A 20,535-nucleotide genomic window follows, 5' to 3' on the forward strand; every position below is an offset into this window, starting at 1 on the left:
TGAGTGCCAATGAGACAACTCCTTTAAGTGTACTGATGTAACATTATCAGCTGACAGGATAAGCTTTTTAGTGTCAATGAAATATTGGAAGAGCTAGGCCTTGTAAGCACCCTCACAGGTACAATTCTTGCCAGATTTTTATAAAACTTATACTATAGGTTAATATCAGCAATATCTCGGACAAGTTCTATAATGGTGGCTGATCGACTTTTTTAAAAAGAGTTATGCCCCTTTGAAATATTAAATTTTTGGAAAATGGCCTCGTTTGTGCTCTCACATGTACAATTCTAACCAGATTTTTATAAAACTTATACTATAAGTTAATATCAGCAATATCTCGGACAAGTTCTATAATGTCACCGTGGACGATCGACTTTTTTAAAAGAGTTATGCACCTTGGAAATATAGAATATGTGCAACTTATACTATAGGTTATACAGCAATAAATCTGACAAGTTCTATAATGGTGACTGATTTTTGCGGTCGTATATTGGTATAACGTTGGCGTCGATGTTGTTGTCATTCTCGTCCGAAGACACATTGGTTTTCGCACAATAACTTTAATTTAAGTGAATGGATCTCTATGAAATTTTACCATAATGTTCAATACCACAAAAGGACAGTTGGGATTGATTTTGGGGGTTATGGTACCAACAGTTAAGGAATTAGGGGCCAAAAATGGGCCAAAAATGGGCCAAAAATAAGCATTTTTCTAGTTTCCAGACAATAACTTGTGGAACGGTGTATAGATCTCTCTGAAATTATACCACAAGTTTCCATACCACAAAGGGATGGTTAGGATTTGCTTTGGAGGATTATTGCTCAAACCGTTTAGGAATTAGGGGCAAAAAAGGGGGGAAAACAAGGGTGTCCTGGTTTATGGACAAATACTTTAGTACAAAACATAATTTAAAGCAGTGTAAGGGAAGTAATTCAAATACATCAGCGTCATCCGAAGACATTTGGTTTCCGGACAATGACTTTAGTAAATGTAAATAGAAATCTATGAAATTTAAACACCAGGTTTATAACCACAAAAGGAAGGTTGGGATTGATTTTTGGGGGTTATTGTCCTAACAGTTTAGGAATTAGGGGCCAAAAAGGGGCACAAATAAGTATTTTTCTAGTTTCCAGACAATAACTTGTGAAGCGTTGTATGGATCTCTCTGAAATTATACCACAAGTTTCCATACCACAAAGGGATGGTTAGGATTGGCTTTGGGGGGTTTAGTATTTAGGGGCAAAAAAGGGGGAAAAACAAGGGTCTTGTATGTTTTTTTAACTTTAGTTCCTGTATATGTTTTGGAGTTTAGTGTGACGTCCATTTTCACTGAACCACTACAAAATAAGTACACAATTTTATTTAGGGGCCAGCTGAGGACCATCTCGGGATGAGGGATTTTCTCGCTGCGTTGAAGGTTACAATCAACCATTAGATTTTATGGGTGCAGCCATTTTATGAGCATAACATGGTATTCAGAATTAAGAGTATAGCTAATCCTGATTGGTTGATATGTGCGCCCATTATTTTTTGTTATTAGAGACTTCGTGCATTCTGCATTATACCAAAGGCCAATAAAATTATTTTCCTTAGCCCTAACGGAATTGAGATGTCTTTTAAACGCTAGGATGAGACACGTATTTTTAAGTGCAAAATTGATAGGCATGGGAGATAAGTACAAATTACGCTAAGAAAAGCAACGTGAACCTATATTTTTTGGACCAAAAAATACTGTCCTAATAACTTTTCTTTAATTAAGTCTCCCAAATAAAGTTTGGGAAGACTTATTGTTTTTGCTCAGTTCTTATTAGGTCTTTCCACTTTTCCGTGGAAAGACCTATTGGTTTTCTTCTGATTATTTTTATTATTTTTTTTTTTTTCTTCCGCCTAATTTTTTTCCTTCGCTGTTTTTTTGTTTCGCAAGATGTCGCTTAGATATGTTGAATATCATATCGAACAGTTTATACGCTTTTGAAACTGACACCGCTTAACTGAGTACTTTCCCATATAAGAGTTATCTCCCCGATCACTGTTTTTCTTGTTATTTCTAAGGCTTCGCAACCGTATAAGAAACCGACAAATTTATTTTTCCAAATTGCTCGTTATATCCTCAGGATGTTCTGTTTTATTTTGACCGAAGCCGTATAGAGATTCCATATGAGAGTTATTTCCCCTTTTGTATTTAATATAAGTGAAATGTATTTTTAACTGTAAAACCATAAGTGATAGAGGCCTAGGGACTTTTGATTTGAGGTCCTTGGTCCATAAAAATGAAAATGAGGTCAAGGTCAAAGGTCAAGGTCATGTTCAAAATTTTGATTTTGGCTTGTTATCACTAATTTTCAGAAATCTTATAAGATATCGACAAAATATTATAACAGAATTGTTAGTTGCGATATGTCGTAACAGGTAAATTTGAGTTGAAAGCGTACGAAGACATTTAATGGGAGTTTTCTCCCTTATTATATTTAAAATTACACGTATGGTGATATAACTCATTTATCATATATATTTAAGACCTAGGGTCTTTTGATTTGAGGTCCTTGGTTTATGACCTTGAAATTGAGCTCAAGGTCATAGGTAAATTTAATGTTCTAAATTTTGACCTTTGCTTTTACCTCAAAAGTATACATGATAAAGCCATGGGACTTTTTGCATTAAGTTGCAAGACATTTGAACTTAAAAAAGCTAACTGGAAGTGACCTTTTGTAAACCAGAAGTAGCTATTTTTTGTATTAAATTAATGTAAAAGTATATAGAACCATATATTTTTGGAATCAGTGTCAAGTAAACTATCAAACAATGCCAGAACTGACATTTTTCAAACCGGAAGTAAAAAATTATCTCCCTTATTTATATCTTTTTGTATAGAAACCATATTTTTTTGGAATCAGCGTACAATGTGCTGTCATTTGACTCTGGAATTGACATTTAAAACCAAATTTTAATATTTCATATCAAAATAGATCCTTACTGGTGGAAAGACCTTCAATTGTTCTCTGAACAATTGGTTTTTATACGACTGCAAAAAATTTTTGCGGTCGTATATTGGTATGATGTTGGCGTTGTCGTCGTCGTCGTTGTCGTCGTCCGAAGACACATTGGTTTTAGCACTCTAACTTTAGTTTAAGTGAATGGATCTCTTTGAAATTTTACCATAAGGTTCAATACCACAAAAGGAAGGTGGGGATTGATTTTGGGGTTTATGGTACCAACAGTTAAGGAATTAGGGGCCAAAAAGGGGCCAAAAATAAGCATTTTCTAGTTTCCAGACAATGACTGTGGAACAGTGTATGGATCTCTCTGAAATTATACTATAAGTTTCCATACCACAAAGGGATGGTTAGGATTTGCTTTGGGGGGTTATGGCTCAAACCGTTTAGGAATTAGGGGCAAAAAAGGGGGAAAACAAGGTTGTCCTGGTTAATGGACAAATACTTTAGTACAAAACATAATTTAAAGCAGTGTAAGGGAGATAAATCAAATACATCATTGAAATTATCTCCCTTACACTGCTTTTAAATTATGTATAAAGTAATGATTAATGAACAATTAAGATAATTTAAAACAGTGTAAGGGAGGTAATCCAAATACAACGTTTCGGTTACTTCCCTTACACTGCTTTTAAATTATGTTTAAAGAAATGCATATTTATAAAGGAAGACCAGTAAAAATATCTGCAAATGTTGCATCTTTTTTTTTTACAAAAAAATCCATATGAAAGATTTGACACTATATTTTAAATTCTATTATAAAATAGATTACGTTAGCACTATGGTAAATTTAAATGGGTAATTATGGTTGCAAACTCCATTGGAAATTTGAATTGAGATTATGACCATATCTTGAGGGAAAGAATTTTTTGGGGGAAAAAAAGGGGGGGGGGGGGTAAAAAGAAATTGTGGGGGGTCAATTTTTTCTCATTTCAGATTTCAGTAATTAAAGAGAATTATTCTTCAAATATTTTTTTTTTTTCAAATTTCAAGAAGTAATCTTTAATTGCACAGTATGGCACATTAGATTTGTAAAATCTTTGACCACATTTATTTATTTGTTATGCCAAATCTTACTTAATGTATTTAGATTTTTAATTTTGGGTCCAGTTTTCAAATTGGTCTACATTAAGGTCCAAAGGGTCCAAAATTAAACTTTTGTTTGATTTCAACAAAAATTGAATATATGGGGTTCTTTGATATGCTGAATCTAAACATGTATTTAGATTTTTGATTTTTGGCCCAGTTTTCAAGTTGAACCAAATTGGGGTCCCAAATTAAACTTTGTTTGATTTCAACAAAAATTGAATATATGGGGTTCTTTGATATGCTGAATCTAACCATGTATTTAGATTTTTTATTTGTGGACCCGGCTATCAAATTGGTTCATATTGAGGTCAAAAGGGTCCAAAATTAAACTTTGTTTGATTTCATCAAAAATTGAATTATTGGGGTTCTTTGATATGCCAAATCTAACCGTGTATTTAGATTTTTAATTTTGGGTCCTGTTTTTTAAATTGGTCTACATTAAGGTCCAAAGGGTCCAAAATTAAACTTTGTTTGATTTTATCAAAAATTGAATTCTTGGGGTTCTTTGATATGCTGAATCTAAACATGTATTTAGAATTTTAATTTTTGGCCCAGTTTTCAAGTTGGTCCAAATTGGGGTCCAAAATTAAAATTTGTTTGATTTCAACAAAAATTGAATATATGGGGTTCTTTTATATGCTGAATCTAACCATGTATTTTGATTTTGGACATTGGACCATAATAGGTAAATTAAAAAAATTCAAGTTCTTAGACCACTTTCTTTCTGTGTCAGAAACCTATGCTGTGTCAAATATTTAATCACAATCCAAATTCAGAGCTGTATCAAGCTTGAATGTTGTGTCCATACTTGCCCCAACTGTTCAGGGTTTGACCTCTGTGGTCGTATCAAGCTGCACCCAGCGAAGCATTTTATTAATTATTATTATGTCACGCGATTGACAATGTCGGGTGACATATTGCTTTTCCTCTGTTTCTTTTTCCCTATTATTATTATTATTATTATTTTTCTTCCACCTATTTTTTTCCGCCAGTTTTCTCAGAGCCAAAGGAACCAATTTAAATGATGGTGCACTATAACAAGGAACCCTGACTTTCGAGTTGGTCCAATTTTTATGAAACTTGTAAGTAATGTGACCTGTCACATGTAGATGTGATATCCGACTTTGAAATTTCAAAATGGCTGACGTTACCATGGAAACAGCAGAACAATGGTTGGGGGCCGTTTTGGCGACTTTTGTGTTAGCATCCTAACACAGGATTACTTGTTATTATTATTATTCTTCTTAACCCTAATTTGTCCGACCATTTTCTTCCAAGCCTTAAATGATGGAAACTTTATATTTGGTATGATGTTGGGGTAGTATCCCTAGGGGTGCATTCACTATTTTTTATTTCAAATGGGGGTCAACTTGGCACTATTTGGGGCCGGAACATGGGTGGGGTCATTTTTCGACTATTGATTCACTACTGGTAGAACCTTTAAGTTTTGTGTAATACAAGAGACCGATGTCCAGGTGTCCATTCCACATTTTTTATTTCAGCCCGGGGTCATCTTGGCATTATTTTAGGGGGTCAATTTTCATGGAACATTCTAGAACAATAGTCATGTGATTAGTCATGTGATAGTGTTGAATTATTCCTATGTACTTTTTATGTTATATAATGATAGATTATTAAAGGTAGCACCATATGTAGCTGTAATTCGACTTTGGAATTTTTAGAATGGCCGCCGTTACCATGGAAACTGCAAAAATGTGAAATTTTTTTAAAATGCTTCAAATTTAATGAAATTTTACAGAGATGTTAACAAGTGTATGTAGATTTGGAATTTCCAAAATGGCCGCCGTTGCCATGGAAACAACAAAAATGCGAAAAATCTAGATTTGGTCCAATCTTTATGAAACTTGACAGTAATGTGACCTGTCATGTGTAGATGTGCCATCCGACTTTGGAATTTTCAAAATGGCTGCCGTTACCATGGAAACTGCAAAAATGTCAAAAAAATCAAAATGCTTCAAACTTAATGAAACTTTACACAAATGTTGACTGTCTTATGTAGATGTGACATTTGACTTTGGAATTTCCAAAATGGCCACCGTAACCATGGAAACACGAATGCCTAAATTTGAAAATTGGTCCAATTTTTATGAAACTTGTAAGTAATTTGGCCTGTCACGTGTAGATGTGATATCCGACTTTGAAATTTCAAAATGGCTGACGTTACCATGGAAACAGCAGAACAATGGTTGGGGGCCGTTTTGGCGACTTTTGTGTTAGCATCCTAACACAGGATTACTTATTATTATTATTCTTCTTAACCCTAATTTGTCCGACCATTTTCTTCCAAGCCTTAAATGATGGAAACTTTATATTTGGTATGATGTTGGGGTAGTATCCCTAGGGGTGCATTCACTATTTTTTATTTCAAATGGGGGTCAACTTGGCACTATTTGGGGGCCGGAACATGGGTGGGGTCATTTTTCGACTATTGATTCACTACTGGTAGAACCTTTAAGTTTTGTGTAATACAAGAGACCGATGTCCAGGTGTCCATTCTACATTTTTTATTTCAGCCCGGGGTCATCTTGGCATTATATTAGGGGGTCAATTTTCATGGAACATTCTAGAACAATAGTCATGTGATAAGTCATGTGATAGTGTTGAATTATTCCTATGTACTTTTTATGTTATATAATGATAGATTATTACAGGTAGCACCAAATGTAGCTGTAATTCGACTTTTTCGATGTGGCATTTGACTTTGGAATTTCTAAAATGGCCACCGTAACCATGGAAACACGAATGCCTCAATTTGAAAATTGGTCCAATTTTTATGAAACTTGTAAGTAATGTGACCTGTCATGTGTAGATGTGGTATCCGACTGAAATTTCAAAATGGCTGCCGTTACCATGGAAACAGTAGAACAATGGTTGGGGGCCGTTTTGGCGACTTTTGTGTTAGCATCCTAACACAGGATTACTTGTTATTATTATTTTTCTTCCACCTAATTTTGTCCGCCCGTTTTCTCAGAGCCAAAGGAACCAATCTAAATGATAGAGCACTATAACAAGGAACCCTGACTTTCGAGTTGCAGTGCAACTTTGGAACTAAAAAATGGCTGCCATTACCATGGAAACAGAAAAAATGTGAAAAAAAAATAAAAATTGCAAATCCATTAAATCATGTAAATCTTTCATTATGAGACCCACCTGGATGAAACTTTAGTGGAATGTAGCCTGGCATGCCAAGATGTGTTCACCATATTTAGAAGTTCCAAAATGGCTGCCATTACCATGGAAACTGGAGAAACATTTACCATTTGCTCCTATTGGAAATTCTTAAAAGTAGCATTTACTCACTTATAATGGTAGGTCAAATTTCATGATTCTTTCATGGTATATTCCTGGTCATCTGCCAAAGTTGCATCTGTCTTTAAAATTTTAGAATCAGTCACTGTTACCATGCATGGAAACAGCACAAATTCAAAAATGTTCAAAAATTTCAAAATGCTCCAAACTTTATGAAACTTAATATAAATGTTAACTGGCAAGTATAAATGAGACTTCTGGCTTTGGAATTTCCAAAATGGCCGCCGTTGCCATGGAAACAGCAAAATTGTGTAAAAATTTCAAAATGCTCTTAATGTTCTGAAAATTTACAGAAAGATGTAAAGCCATGCATATATGTCCATTCACTGTTTAAAATTTTCAAAATGGCTGCCGCTTAGAGGCAATGGGGGGAAGGGTGACATCCGCTATTGCTTGCAATGGCAAATCTAGTTATTATTCTTCTTCCTCTTCCGCCTCTTTTAAATTTGAACTTGTCCGCACCCGTTCTCCAAAACCACTTGTCAGATTAACTTAGGGTTTCACAATATGTCAGACTAACATGTCTAGTGGTGCAATCAGGGTTTTGTTTGTGCAATGGGGTTTATAAAGGGGTACTTTGAGGGGCAAAAAGAGAAGAGGGTTTTACAATAGAACCCTATGGGATTTTATTTTTAAAAATTTTCAAATGATTATAAATTGAAAACCGTTTGTGATAGACACAATCTTTTTAATTGAAAATGTTCTAAATGATAAAACCCATTAAATGAAATACAGGGTTAGTCCCCAGGGGTCACCCCAACCCCCTGCCATTTAAGAAAGTTCTAATACCTTGTAAGTGGTCAAGATCCCCACCCCTAAACCATATATATTCTGGTTTGTCATACTAAGATGGTTTGAATGATATACAGGGTTAGTCCCCAGGGGTCATCTCGACCCCCTGCCATTTGAGAAAGTTGTAATATCTTGTAAATGGTTGAGATCGCCACCCCTAAACCATATATATTCTGGTTCGTCATGCAAAGATGGTTTGAATGATATACAGGGTTAGTCCCCAGGGGTCATCCTGACCCCCTGCCATTTTAGAAAGTTCTAATATCTTGTAAATGGTCGAGATCCCCACCCCTAAACCATATTTATTCTGGTTTGTCATGATAAAGCACAAGAATTGAAATACAGGTTTAGTCCCCAGGGGTCATCCCCACCCCATGCCATTTAAGAAAGTTCTAATATCTTGTAAGTGGTCAAGATCCCCACCCTTAAACCATATATATTCTGGTTTGTCATGCTAAGATGGTTTGAATGATATACAGGGTTAGTCCCCAGGGGTCATCCCGACCCCCTGCCATTTGAGAAAGTTCTAAATCTTGTAAATGGTCGAGATCCCCACCACTTAACTATATATATTCTGGTTTGTCATGATAAAGCAAATCAAATGAAATATAGGGTTAGTCCCCAGGGGTCACCCCCACCCTATGCCATTTAGGAAAGTTCTAATATCTTGTGGTCAAGATCCCCACCCCTAAACCATATATATTCTGGTTTGTCATGCTAAGATGGTTTGAATGATATACAGGGTTAGTCCCCAGGGGTCATCCCGACCCCCTGCCATTTGAGAAAGTTCTAAATCTTGTAAATGGTCGAGATCTCCACCACTTAACTATATATATTCTGGTTTGTCATGATAAAGCACAAGAAATGAAATACAGGGTTAGTCCCCAGGGGTCACCCCCAACCCATGCCATTTAAGAAATTTCTAATATTTTGTAAGTGGTCAAGATCCCCACCCCTAAACCATATATATTCTGGTTTGTCATGCTAAGATGGTTAGTCCCTAGGGGTCATCCCGACCCCCTGCCATTTGAGAAAGTTCTAATATCTTGTAAATGGTCGAGATCCCCACCCTAAACCATATATATTCTGGTTTGTCATGATAAAGCACAAGAAATGAAAATCAAGGTTAGTCCCCAGGGGTCACTCCCACCCCAAGCCATTTAAGAAAGTTCTAATATCTTGTAAGTGGTCAAGATCCCCACCCCTGAACGATATATATTCTGGTTTGTCATGCTAAGATGGTTTGAATGATATACAGGGTTAGTCCCCAGGGGTCATCCCGACCCCCTGCCATTTGAGAAAGTTCTAATATCTTGTAAATGGTTGAGATCCCCACCCCTAAACCATATATATTCTGGTTTGTCATGATAAAGCACAAGAAATGAAATACAAGGTTAGTCCCCAGGGGTCACCCCCACCCCATGCCATTTAAGAAAGTTATAATATCTTGTAAATGGTCGAGATCCCCACCCCTAAACCATATATATTCCTGTTCCTCATGTCTCGAACATTTGAATGACGTATACGGTCAGTCCCCAGGGTTTCCCCCCAACCCCCAATGTTCTAATATTTTGTAAATGGTAGAGATCCCCACCCCTAAACCATATATATTCCTGTTCATCATGTCTCAAACATTTGAATGACGTATAGGGTCAGTCCCCAGGGGTTTCCCCCACCCCCAATGTTCTAGTATCTTGTAAATGGTCGAGATTCCCACCCCTTAACCATATATATTCTGGTTTGTGATGCCAAGATGATTTGAATGATATACAGGGTTAGTCCCCAGGCATCACTAATGCATATAACTTTACTGGACCAAACCAATTTTCACTGGACCAAACCAATTTTCACTGGACTTTGCCCAATGTCAGGCGACCCTGGGAATTACGAATTATGGGAGCTTCGTTTGGGAGACTTCGTAACAGCATCCTGTTACAATAATTTCTTATTCTAGCAAGGTTTCATTAAAAAAAATCAACTTTCTAAAGTCTGTATCACAAAAAAGGCTATCATTGTCGCCTATTTGGAAATTAATTGTTAATTCAATCTATACAGCGTCGACATTTCTTTATCATAATGATAATAATAATAATAATAATAAATTCTTTATTTAAAGAGGGTAACTCAATTAGAAGTAGTCTAATTTTCATTGAGGCCCTCAAACAAAATACATGTATACAGTTAACATTCATACATTCGATTCATACATTAAAATACAATATATATTACTAGTATATACACAATTCAATCATTCAAACATACAAATGGCAATAAATGGCAATAATTGGTAAAGTTTTGATTAAATTTTCTTATTCTTACAATAAAAGAAAGAAAACAAATTATTCGACTTGCATAGAATTTTCAAGAAAATGATTATAACAATGTTTCTTAAATAATTCCACATTTCGACATTTTTTTATTTTGAGTGGTAAATTATTCCATACCTTTGTTGCAGAATAATGAAAAGATTTTTTATAAAAATTTGTATTTGGTCTTGGAACAAATAGATCATTATTAGAGACAGATCGTAAGTTGTGGTGTTGCACATCATTAATATTTAGCATTGTTAAGTAATCAGGTGTTAGTCCATTTACAATTTTATACATTAGAATTGATTGTTGGTATTTTATTCTTTTTGTAAAAGATAGCCATTTTAAAGATGAAAACATAAAATTAGATGGAACAGAAATATCGCATTCAAGTATAATTCTTGCTACTCTTTTTTGAAGTTTTATGATTCTATCTGAATCTTTTTGTAATAAATTTCCCCAAACTGGACTACAATAGTCTAGTCATAGTGCTCAAAAAGTGTCAAAAACTGTAATTTTACTTGATATTTGATGTGAAACAGTATTTTATGGTGACAAATGAATTATTGTGTAACTAGTTTTTATATGACCGCAAAAAAATTATTCGATCGTTTATTGGTATGACGTTGGTGTCGTCGTCATGGTCATCGTCTGGCGTCGTTGTCGTCGTCCTTGTCGTCGTCCTAAGACACATTGGTTTTCGCACTCTAACTTTAGTTTAAGTGAATGGATCTCTATGAAATTTTACCATAAGGTTCAATACCACAAAAGTATGGTAGGGATTGATTTTGGGGGTTATGGTACCAACAGTTATGGAATTAGGGGCCAAAAAGGGGCCAAAAATAAGCATTTTTGTAACTTCCAGACATAACTTGTGTGTGAGTGTATGGATCTCTCTGACATTGTACCACAAGATTCCATATCACAAAGGGAATGCTGGGATTGATTTTGGGGGGTAATTGCCTCAAAATTTTAGGAATTAGGGGCAAAAAAAGGGGCAAAAAACAAGCATTTTTATATGGACAAATACTTGAGTACAAACATAATTTAAAGCAGTGTAAGGGAGATAAATCAAATACATCATTTGAATTACCTCCCTTACACTGCTTTTAAATTATGTATAAAGTAATGGTTAATGAACAATTAAGACAATTTAAAACAGTGTAAGGGAGGTAATCCATATACGTTTTGATTACTTCCCTTACACTGCTTTTAAATTATGTTTAAAGAAATGCATATTTATAAAGGAAGACCAGTAAAAATATCTGCAAATGTTGCATCTTTTTTTTTTTTACAAAAAAATCCATATGAAAGATTTGACACCATATTTTAAATTCTATTATAAAATAGATTAAGTTAGCACTATGGTAAATTTAAATGGGTAATTATGCTTGCAAATTCTATTGGAAATTTAAATTGAGATTATGACCATATCTTGAGGGAAAGAATTTTTGGGGGAAAAAGAGGGGGGAGGGGGGTAAAAAGAAATTGTGGGGGGGTGAATTTTTTCTCATTTCAGATTTCAGAAATTAAAAAGAATTATTCTTCAAATATTTTTTTTTTTTTCAAATTTCAAATATACTGTGCAATTAAAGATTACTTCTTGGAATTATTGTGTAACTAGTTTTTATACGACCGCAAAAAAATTTTGTGGTCGTATATTGGTATGACGTTGGCGTCGTCGTCGTCGTCCGGCGTCGTCGTCCGAAGACATATTGGTTTTCGCACTCTAACTTTAGTTTAAGTGAATGGATCTCTATGAAATTTTACCATAAGGTTCAATACCACAAAAGGAAGGTGGGGATTGATTTTGGGGGTTATGGTACCAACAGTTAAGGAATTAGGGGCCAAAAAGGGGCCAAAAATAAGCATTTTTGTAACTTCCAGACAAAACTTGTGTGTTAGTGTATGGATCTCTCTGACATTGTACCACAAGGTTCCATATCAGCAAGGGAATGCTGGGATTGATTTTGGGGGTAATTGCCTCCAAATTTTAGGAATTAGGGGCCAAAAAGGGGAAAAAAACAAGCATTTTTTCTAGTTTCATGACAATAACTTGTGTGTAAGTGTATGGATCTCTCTGACATTGTACCATAAGGTTCCATATCACAAAGGGAATACTGGGATTGATTTTGGGGGTAATTGCCTCTAAATTTTAGGAATTAGGGGCCAAAAAGGGGCAAAAAACAAGCATTTTTCTAGTTTCTTGACAATAACTTGTGTGTAAGTGTATGGATCTTGATGAAATTGTACTACAAGGTTTCATATCACAAAGGGAAAGCTGGAATTGATTTTGGGGGTAATTGCCCACAACGTTTAGGAATAGGGGCCAAAAAGGGGCCAAAAATAAGCATTTTTCTAGTTTCCAGACAATAACTTGTGTTCAAGTGTATGGATCTCTCTGAAATTGTACTGCAAGGTACCAAACCTCAAAGGGAAGGCTGGGATTGATTTTGGGGGTAATTCCCTAGAAATTTGAGGAATTAGGGGCCATAAAGGGGCAAAAAAACAAGCATTTTTCTAGTTTCAGGACAATAACTTGTGTGTAAGTGTATGGATCTTTATGAAATTGTACTGCAAGGTTCCATATCACAAAGGGAAAGCTGGGTTTGAGTTTGGGGGTAATTGCCCTAAATGTTTAGGAATTTGGGGCCAAAAAACAAGCATTTTTCTAGTTTCCAGACAATAACTTGTCTTCAAGTGTATGGATCTCTCTGAAATTGTACAGTTCATACATGTGAACCTATCGACGGGAGTACAATAATCCCATTTTCAGGGGTCTCCTCCCGACCTCCCGTTGAAGACAAAAAAATCCCGTGTATGAAATATTTCATGAATGAAAAATTTCAGCCCAACATATCTGGTGTAACTGACATTACTGAAGTTATATTTTACCTGTAAATCAATTAACATGCATAATTATATGGCCTCACTTGTCACCTTGGGTGTCAAACATACTGGTAATAAACGATTTTTACCTCAGGCTAACTGCCGTTGTGTAATAAAACTTTGTTTATTTAAAATGAATGTTGGGTTACTTCCCTTGATTTATCCTGTATAAAGTTACTTTCCTTTAAATAATGTAAATTTTTAAAAGAATATAAATAAAATATAAATTGAACAAATAATCATAAAAGGATGGTAATTAAATGATTTTAAATGTTTTAGGACAAATAAAAAAATAATAATTTGAAAATTATTTGAGGGTTCTATACTTCCTTTCAAGGCTTAAATTGAAATTTATATAATAACTATGACCCATGATTACAGTTTGAATGTGTTACTTATCATGCATTAAAAATCTACTTGCATAAAGATAACAATAGAGATCTACTTGCAGATAGATAAGCAAATGTTCTGATTGCAATGAATAATGGTAAAAAAGATATGACCTAAAAAAAATTTAAAGAACATACTGAAAAAGAAGAATGTTAGATTGAACAAGTTGAAAGTTTAAAAAGATAGAGAAAATTTATAAGTACAAAGGTACTATAAACATAATACATTCGGATGGAAAGTTGAAGAAAACACACTTTAACAGACAATTTCTACAGCACACGGTTACATTTACGACAGAATTTATGTCGATTAAAAACATCCTGATCTGAGTCCTAATCTCCAAAACTCCTGATCTTAGTTTCACAGTCCATCACATGTATGTGTACTGCAAGGTACCATACCACAAAGGGAAGGCTGGGATTGAGTTTGGGGGTGATGAATCATAAGGGGGTTCAAAAAATTTGGGGGGGGGGATTTTTTTTCCCTTTTTTTCTTTAAAATTTTCCATTTTAAATTGGTTATTTCTGATTTATATATAAAAGCAAATAATAATGATATGGTTTGAATAGATAAATTAAAATTTTTTAAGTTCTTAGACCACATTTATTCTGTGTCAGAAACCTATGCTGTGTCAAATATTTAATTACAATCCAAATTCAGTGCTGTATCAAGCTTGAATGTTGTGTCCATACTTGCCCCAACTGTTCAGGGTTCGACCTCTGCGGTCGTATCAAGCTGCGCCCCAGCGGAGCATTTTATTATATTCTTGGAATTATTGTGTAACTAGTTTTTATATTCCAAGAAGTAATCTTTAATTGCACAGTATGGCGCATTAGATTTGTAAAATCTTTGACCACATTTATTTATTTGTTATGCCAAATCTGACCGTGTATTTAGATTTTAATTTTGGGTCCAGTTTTCATATAAGTCTACATTAAGGTCCAAAGGGTCCAAAATTAAACTTAGTTTGATTTTAACAAAAATTGAATATATGGGGTTCTTTGATATGCTGAATCTAAACATGTATTTAGATTTTTTGATTTTGGGCCCAGTTTTCAAGTTGGTCCAAATTGGGGTCCAAAATTAAACTTTGTTTGATTTCAACAAAAATTGAATATATGGGGTTCTTTGATATGCTGAATCTAACCATGTATTTAGATTTTTTATTTGTGAGCCCTGCTATAAAATTGGTTCATATTGAGGTCAAAAGGGTCCAAAATTAAACTTTGTTTGATTTCATCAAAAATTGAATTATTGGGGTTCTTTGATATGCCAAATCTAACCGTGTATTTAGAATTTTAATTTTGGGTCCAGTTTTCAAATTGGTCCACATTGAGGTCAAAAGGGTCCAAAATTAAACTTTGTTTGATTTCATGAAAATTGAATTCTTTGGATTCTTTGATATGCTGAATCTAACCATGTATTTAGATTTTGGATATAGGACCATAATAGGTAAATTGAAAAAATTTAAGTTCTTCGACCACATTTATTCTGTGTCAGAAACCTATGCTGTGTCAAATATTTAATCACAATCCAAATTCAGAGCTGTATCAAGCTTGAATGTTGTGTCCATACTTGCCCCAACTGTTCAGGGTTCGACCTCTGCGGTCGTATCAAGCTGCGCCCAGCGGAGAATTTTATTAAGCTATAGTCTGTTTCATATTTGTATAGCGTTTTACCTTAGACACAAGGGTGGGTTCGACTTTTGACTTACTGTGGAGAGAATATGTCATTTTCTGAACTTCTGCTGACTTGTTTGAAAAAGGCACGTACACGTCTTGAGTGGATATACAAATCGATTTTTAAACATGACAATATCGATCCAAGTGCTGTTATCAAAATTACCAAATTCAGTGAAAATGTACAGAAATGATCCCCTTCGAACATTGAAATGTTCACTCGAATGGCAGACTATAAAAATCAGAAAAGGCATGACATTTTGTAGTTAATGAATAGTTTTCGAAATTTGAACACAAATATTTACACATTTTTCATATTTTGAAATGCTATAGTCTTTCAAAAATGTACTTTTATACGAAAATGGTTTCATTTAAAACTGTTGTTCAAAATTCACCGTAGTAGTTACATATTGGATCGGTTTTGGTATCAATATAATCAGTACTGGATGACATATAAAGAATCATTGGAGAAAGTGGACATTATCTTCAGGCCCTTTTTAGCAGTACCGCATTTACTAAAAAAAATCAGAAATTTTTTTTCACATTTTTTGACTGGGGTCACCTCTGATAAAAAATTGTGAAAATTCAGAGAGTAATGCCAGAATGTTTTGAAGATGATTTTTGTGTGGCATATATATTAGTGCATCTAACGAACTATGAATTGCATGATTCTAGAAAGTATTAAATACCGTATAGGTTACAATCAACCATTAGATTTTATGGGCGCAGCCATTTTATGAGCATAACATGGTATTCAGAATTAAGAGTATAGCTAATCCTGATTGGTTGATATGTGCGCCAGTTATTTTTTGTTATTAGAGACTTCGTGCATTCTGCATTATACCAAAGGCCAAATAAATTATTTTCCTTAGCCCTAATGGAACTGAGATGTCTTTTAAACGCTAGGATGAGACACGTATTTTTAAGTGCAAAATTGATAGGCATGGGAGATAAGTACAAATTACGCTAAGAAAAGCAACGTGAACCTATATTTTTTGGACCAAAAAATACTGTCCTAATAACTTTTCTTTAATTCTAGCAAGGTTTCATTAAAAAAATCAACTTTCTAAAGTCTGTATCTCGAAAAAGGCTATCATTGTCGCCTGTGGGGAAATTAATTGTTTATTTCAATCTATAGACCCATTGGTGGCCTTCGGCTGTTATCTGCTCTTTGGTCGGGTTGTCGTCCTTTTGACATATTCCCCATTTCCATTCTCAATTTTATTTCCTGGTTAATGGACAATTAAAAAAGAGTACAATGTTATGATTGGATTACCTTCCTTGCACTGCTTTTAAATTATGTATAAAGAAATGTTGTATTGTCTTGAGGTGAATAGCTGTCAATTTATTTTTAGAAGTTGCTAATTAAAAATGCTGATTAAGGAATATTCGCAACAGCATAGTGTATTGCACAAAAGCAAAAAATTGAATATAAATTCAAACCATATGACCAATTCTAAATTCTTTGACTACTGTTATTCTGTGTCAGAAACCTATGATGTGTCAAGTATTTAATTACATTCCAAATTCAGACCTGTATCAAGTGCGAATATTGTATCCATTTTTGCCCCAACTGTTCAAGGTTGGACCTCTTTGGTCGTATCCAGCTGCGCTCGGCGAAGCAATTTATTACCCAATGTGTTAGGTTTTTGTCTCGCCTTGACGGAGTCAAAAAGCGAGTAAAAATGTATTAGTTTGTGATTAGGTCTAGTTCATGGTGAACCACTAGTGGTAAGTCAATGATATTTGGTATGCAGTTGTATTAGCATTGGCACATCTCATTACCATGGAGATTATTTGGCCCCGCCCTCTCAGTCAAGGTCTATTGACTTTGAAACTTTGCTTAGTTTACATGTATAAGTTTGTAATTAGGTCAGTTTATGGGGAACCACTAGTGGTAGGTCAATGATATTTGCTATGCAGGTGTATAAGCATTGGCATATCTCATTTCCATATAGATTATTTGGCCCTGCCCCCTCATTCATGGTCTATTGACTTTGAAACTTTTGCTTAGTTTTCATGTATTAGTTTGTGATTAGGTCAGTTTAAGGGGAACCGTTAGGCCAACTAAAATTAATTAGTAGATTTTCATCCAAATTTTGGAAAAAAATGGGGCGGGTGGGAGGATTTTATTTTAAAATTTTTATTTCCTCCGATACCCTTTTGTGACGTGTTCTTCATATGCCAGTCTGATTAAAACCAGCTCCCACTATCCATTTGCCTTTGTAGATAGTGGGGGCTGGTTTCAATCAGACTGTTCATATGCAAGGGTAATATTAAGCTTATATCATGTATATACAAGGAATTCTACATAATTTTTCAATTTCTTAATAAATATTTCTGATTGGCAGCCACTGTTCTACATGTAATTGCCGCTTTAGAAACCTATTGTTAGTATATAGCAAAAAGTTGGAGAAATGCCCTCTTTTAGACTACCTACATCAAATTTATTTTTGCTTTCTAAGCTATGCCATGGTTTGTAGTGCCCATTACAAGTATTATGAGTACAGAGTGAAAACTGTGTTGAAAATACTAGGGTTTATGCTTTTAAGGTTCATGTGGACCCTTTGGCTAAAATGGCTGCATTTTCACCTCAAAATTGACTCTTGAGTACAGACAATCCTGTGTATCTGGAAAAGTTTTAAGACAAAGCATGCCCTAGATAAATACAATTCAAATATATTCTATGTTTTTGAAAATTAAAAACTTAACAGGATTTTCCATTGCACTTTTTTTCATTCCTCCAGAAGGTGCCAAAATAAACTAAGTTGGGAAAGGTTTGAAAACTTTCCCACATGAAATAATTGAAGTGAACGAACTGTATTGATTGACAAGGGCAATAGATACCTGACAATAATTGGTGATTTAAACTGTGTACCTGAGTGGACCAATCACCATATCAAGTGAAACTCAACTGTTTGTACATCATGTTTAATCATCTTCTGCATGTTTTCTAAAACAAACAATGCATGTGAATTTTATTTATCTGGGGCATGCTATGCCTTAAAACTTTTCCAGATGCACAAGTTTGTCTATACTCAGAGTAAATTTTGAGGTGAAAACGCAGCCATTTTAGCCAGAGTCCACATGAACCTTATGACTTTTATGCAGCCGTGAAAATATACAATGTAAAACATGAAACTTAACCAAAAAGAAGAAGTTGTTTAATGACTCTATTGAAGGGTTGGGGACAGATAGTGTTTGCTGTTATTCCACAAAAAGTAACAGCCTTGGGGGTAAATCTAAAGACTTGCTATTAAACATTTTGTACGTTGGCCGACTTTTTTCCACTCAATATATGATCATAGATCGTACAAGTTCGTGCTTGTGTCAATTTCTTTATTCCAGTCATGTTTTTTTGTAGCAATGTGTTCCACGATTCTTGCGCTTTGGATATCATTCACAGTCCAAAATTCCTGACACAAAGTCATTGTATAAATAAAAAAATCCACATATTTCTAATCACTGAAATTTGTGACATACCGCGATTTGCGTTCGTGGACACCGCCTGTTACTCGTAACACGAATATTTCATGCCCTTCTCGTTAGCAACATCTATTCTCGGAAGATAATGCTGTCATCATAGAACAGCAGAATATATCAACTTAATCATTTTGGTTAAATATTACTTGAAGAAATATGAAAACCGAAATTTGCTACAGGAAGTTTTGAATGAAACGGAATTAGGTAGCAATACACAGTTAGAAGTTTAGTTTCGCGTTATGGCCATGTGAATTTTTTAAATATGAAAGTTTTTGTACAATAAAATTGATTTTTAGATAGTTGAAGAATAATATAGCCTTCCAAGTGGGTTTATATGATAATTTAGATTGTTTTTAGCATGTTTAATAGGCCATTTTTCTGTTTGACAGTCCGTATTTTCCTATCCGCACCGCCCTAGATCTAGAAATTATTGTAGTGTTTTTCAACAAAGATTTGTTGCTCGATCTTTTCAATTCAATTTTATGGAAAAACAAGCAGAAATGCATATGATTTTTTTGGACCTCTTGATAGATATAGGTCTATGGTTTCAGGAAAGGTATCACTCTAATTGTTTGAAAAATTCCTTTGGACCAAATTTTTGAGACTTGTGACATGTTCACCCCCCTTTTTCGCAATATTTTGTATCAAATAAATGCAGATTGTTGCCATGGTTACACCAAAAAGAGATTATATTTCACCTTTTTAACTATTAAAAATGAAATCTATGGAAGATGCTCTTTCCAGAAATATACACATGCATAACAAAAATAGTAAGCCTTATTTATTAGATAGGAAGGAAAAGAGGGTGGTTAAAAATTATGATGAGTGTCAATTTTAAGATTTTTTCCTAACTGTGTATTGCTACCTTAATTATCGGCGGTTACCGGTAACGGAAATGAACAAAATCCGGAAATCATAATTTTTTTTAAAATAAAAAAAATCGGGGCGGGACGATTTCAGAGGGGCGGGCGGGGATGAAAATCTATCAACTAATTTTAATTGGCCTTAGTGGTAGGTCAATGATAATTGGTATGCAGTTGTATAAGCATTAGCACATCTTTTCATGGAGAATATTTGCTCCTTACCCCTCAGTCATGGTCTATTGACTTTGAAACTTTTGCTTAGTTTACATGTATTAGTTTGTTATTAGGTCAGTTTAAGATGAACCCCTTATGTTAAGTCAATGATATTCAGTATGCAAATGTATTGGCATTTGCAAGTTTCATTTCCATGGAGATTGTATAACCCCACCCCCTAATTATGGTTCATTGACTTTTTCATAGTTTACAAGTTAATGTTTATGTTTAGGTTTGTTTACAAGGAACGACTTATGAAAAGTCAATGGTATTTGGTTTGCAGTTGTATTAGCATTGGCAGATCTCATTTCCATGGAGATTGTTTAACCCTGTACCTTCAGTCATGGTTCATTGACTTTGAATATTTGCATAACTTACATGTTAAAGTATTGCTATTTTAATTTCAACATTTGCATTATCAAAATAACAAATAGGCGAGACATATCTCTGTGTTAACAGTTTATTTACTGAAATTATAGTAGATAGAGAGAAACTTTAAAAAGC

The 20,535-nt window shown here is 34.5% G+C and overlaps 1 protein-coding gene and 2 long non-coding RNA genes across 7 annotated transcripts in view; 2 read left to right on the forward strand and 1 right to left on the reverse strand.

Moving 5' to 3' along the window:
• The window catches only part of LOC127724637 (uncharacterized), a 640,225-nt gene that overhangs the window by 46,594 nt on the left and 573,096 nt on the right, over window positions 1-20,535 (forward strand). The window lies entirely within an intron of this gene.
• LOC127724793 (uncharacterized) overlaps window positions 1-20,535 on the reverse strand; it is a 152,796-nt gene that overhangs the window by 38,593 nt on the left and 93,668 nt on the right. The window lies entirely within an intron of this gene.
• Window positions 413-13,815, forward strand: LOC127724765 (uncharacterized). The gene is made up of 2 exons (XR_007992669.1): window positions 413-601; window positions 12,291-13,815. It is a non-coding gene; the product is annotated as an uncharacterized LOC127724765 (long non-coding RNA).

Source organism: Mytilus californianus, unplaced genomic scaffold (assembly GCF_021869535.1).
Source record: "Mytilus californianus isolate M0D057914Y unplaced genomic scaffold, xbMytCali1.0.p SCAF_14, whole genome shotgun sequence".
NCBI classification, from domain to species: Eukaryota; Metazoa; Mollusca; class Bivalvia; order Mytilida; family Mytilidae; genus Mytilus; species Mytilus californianus.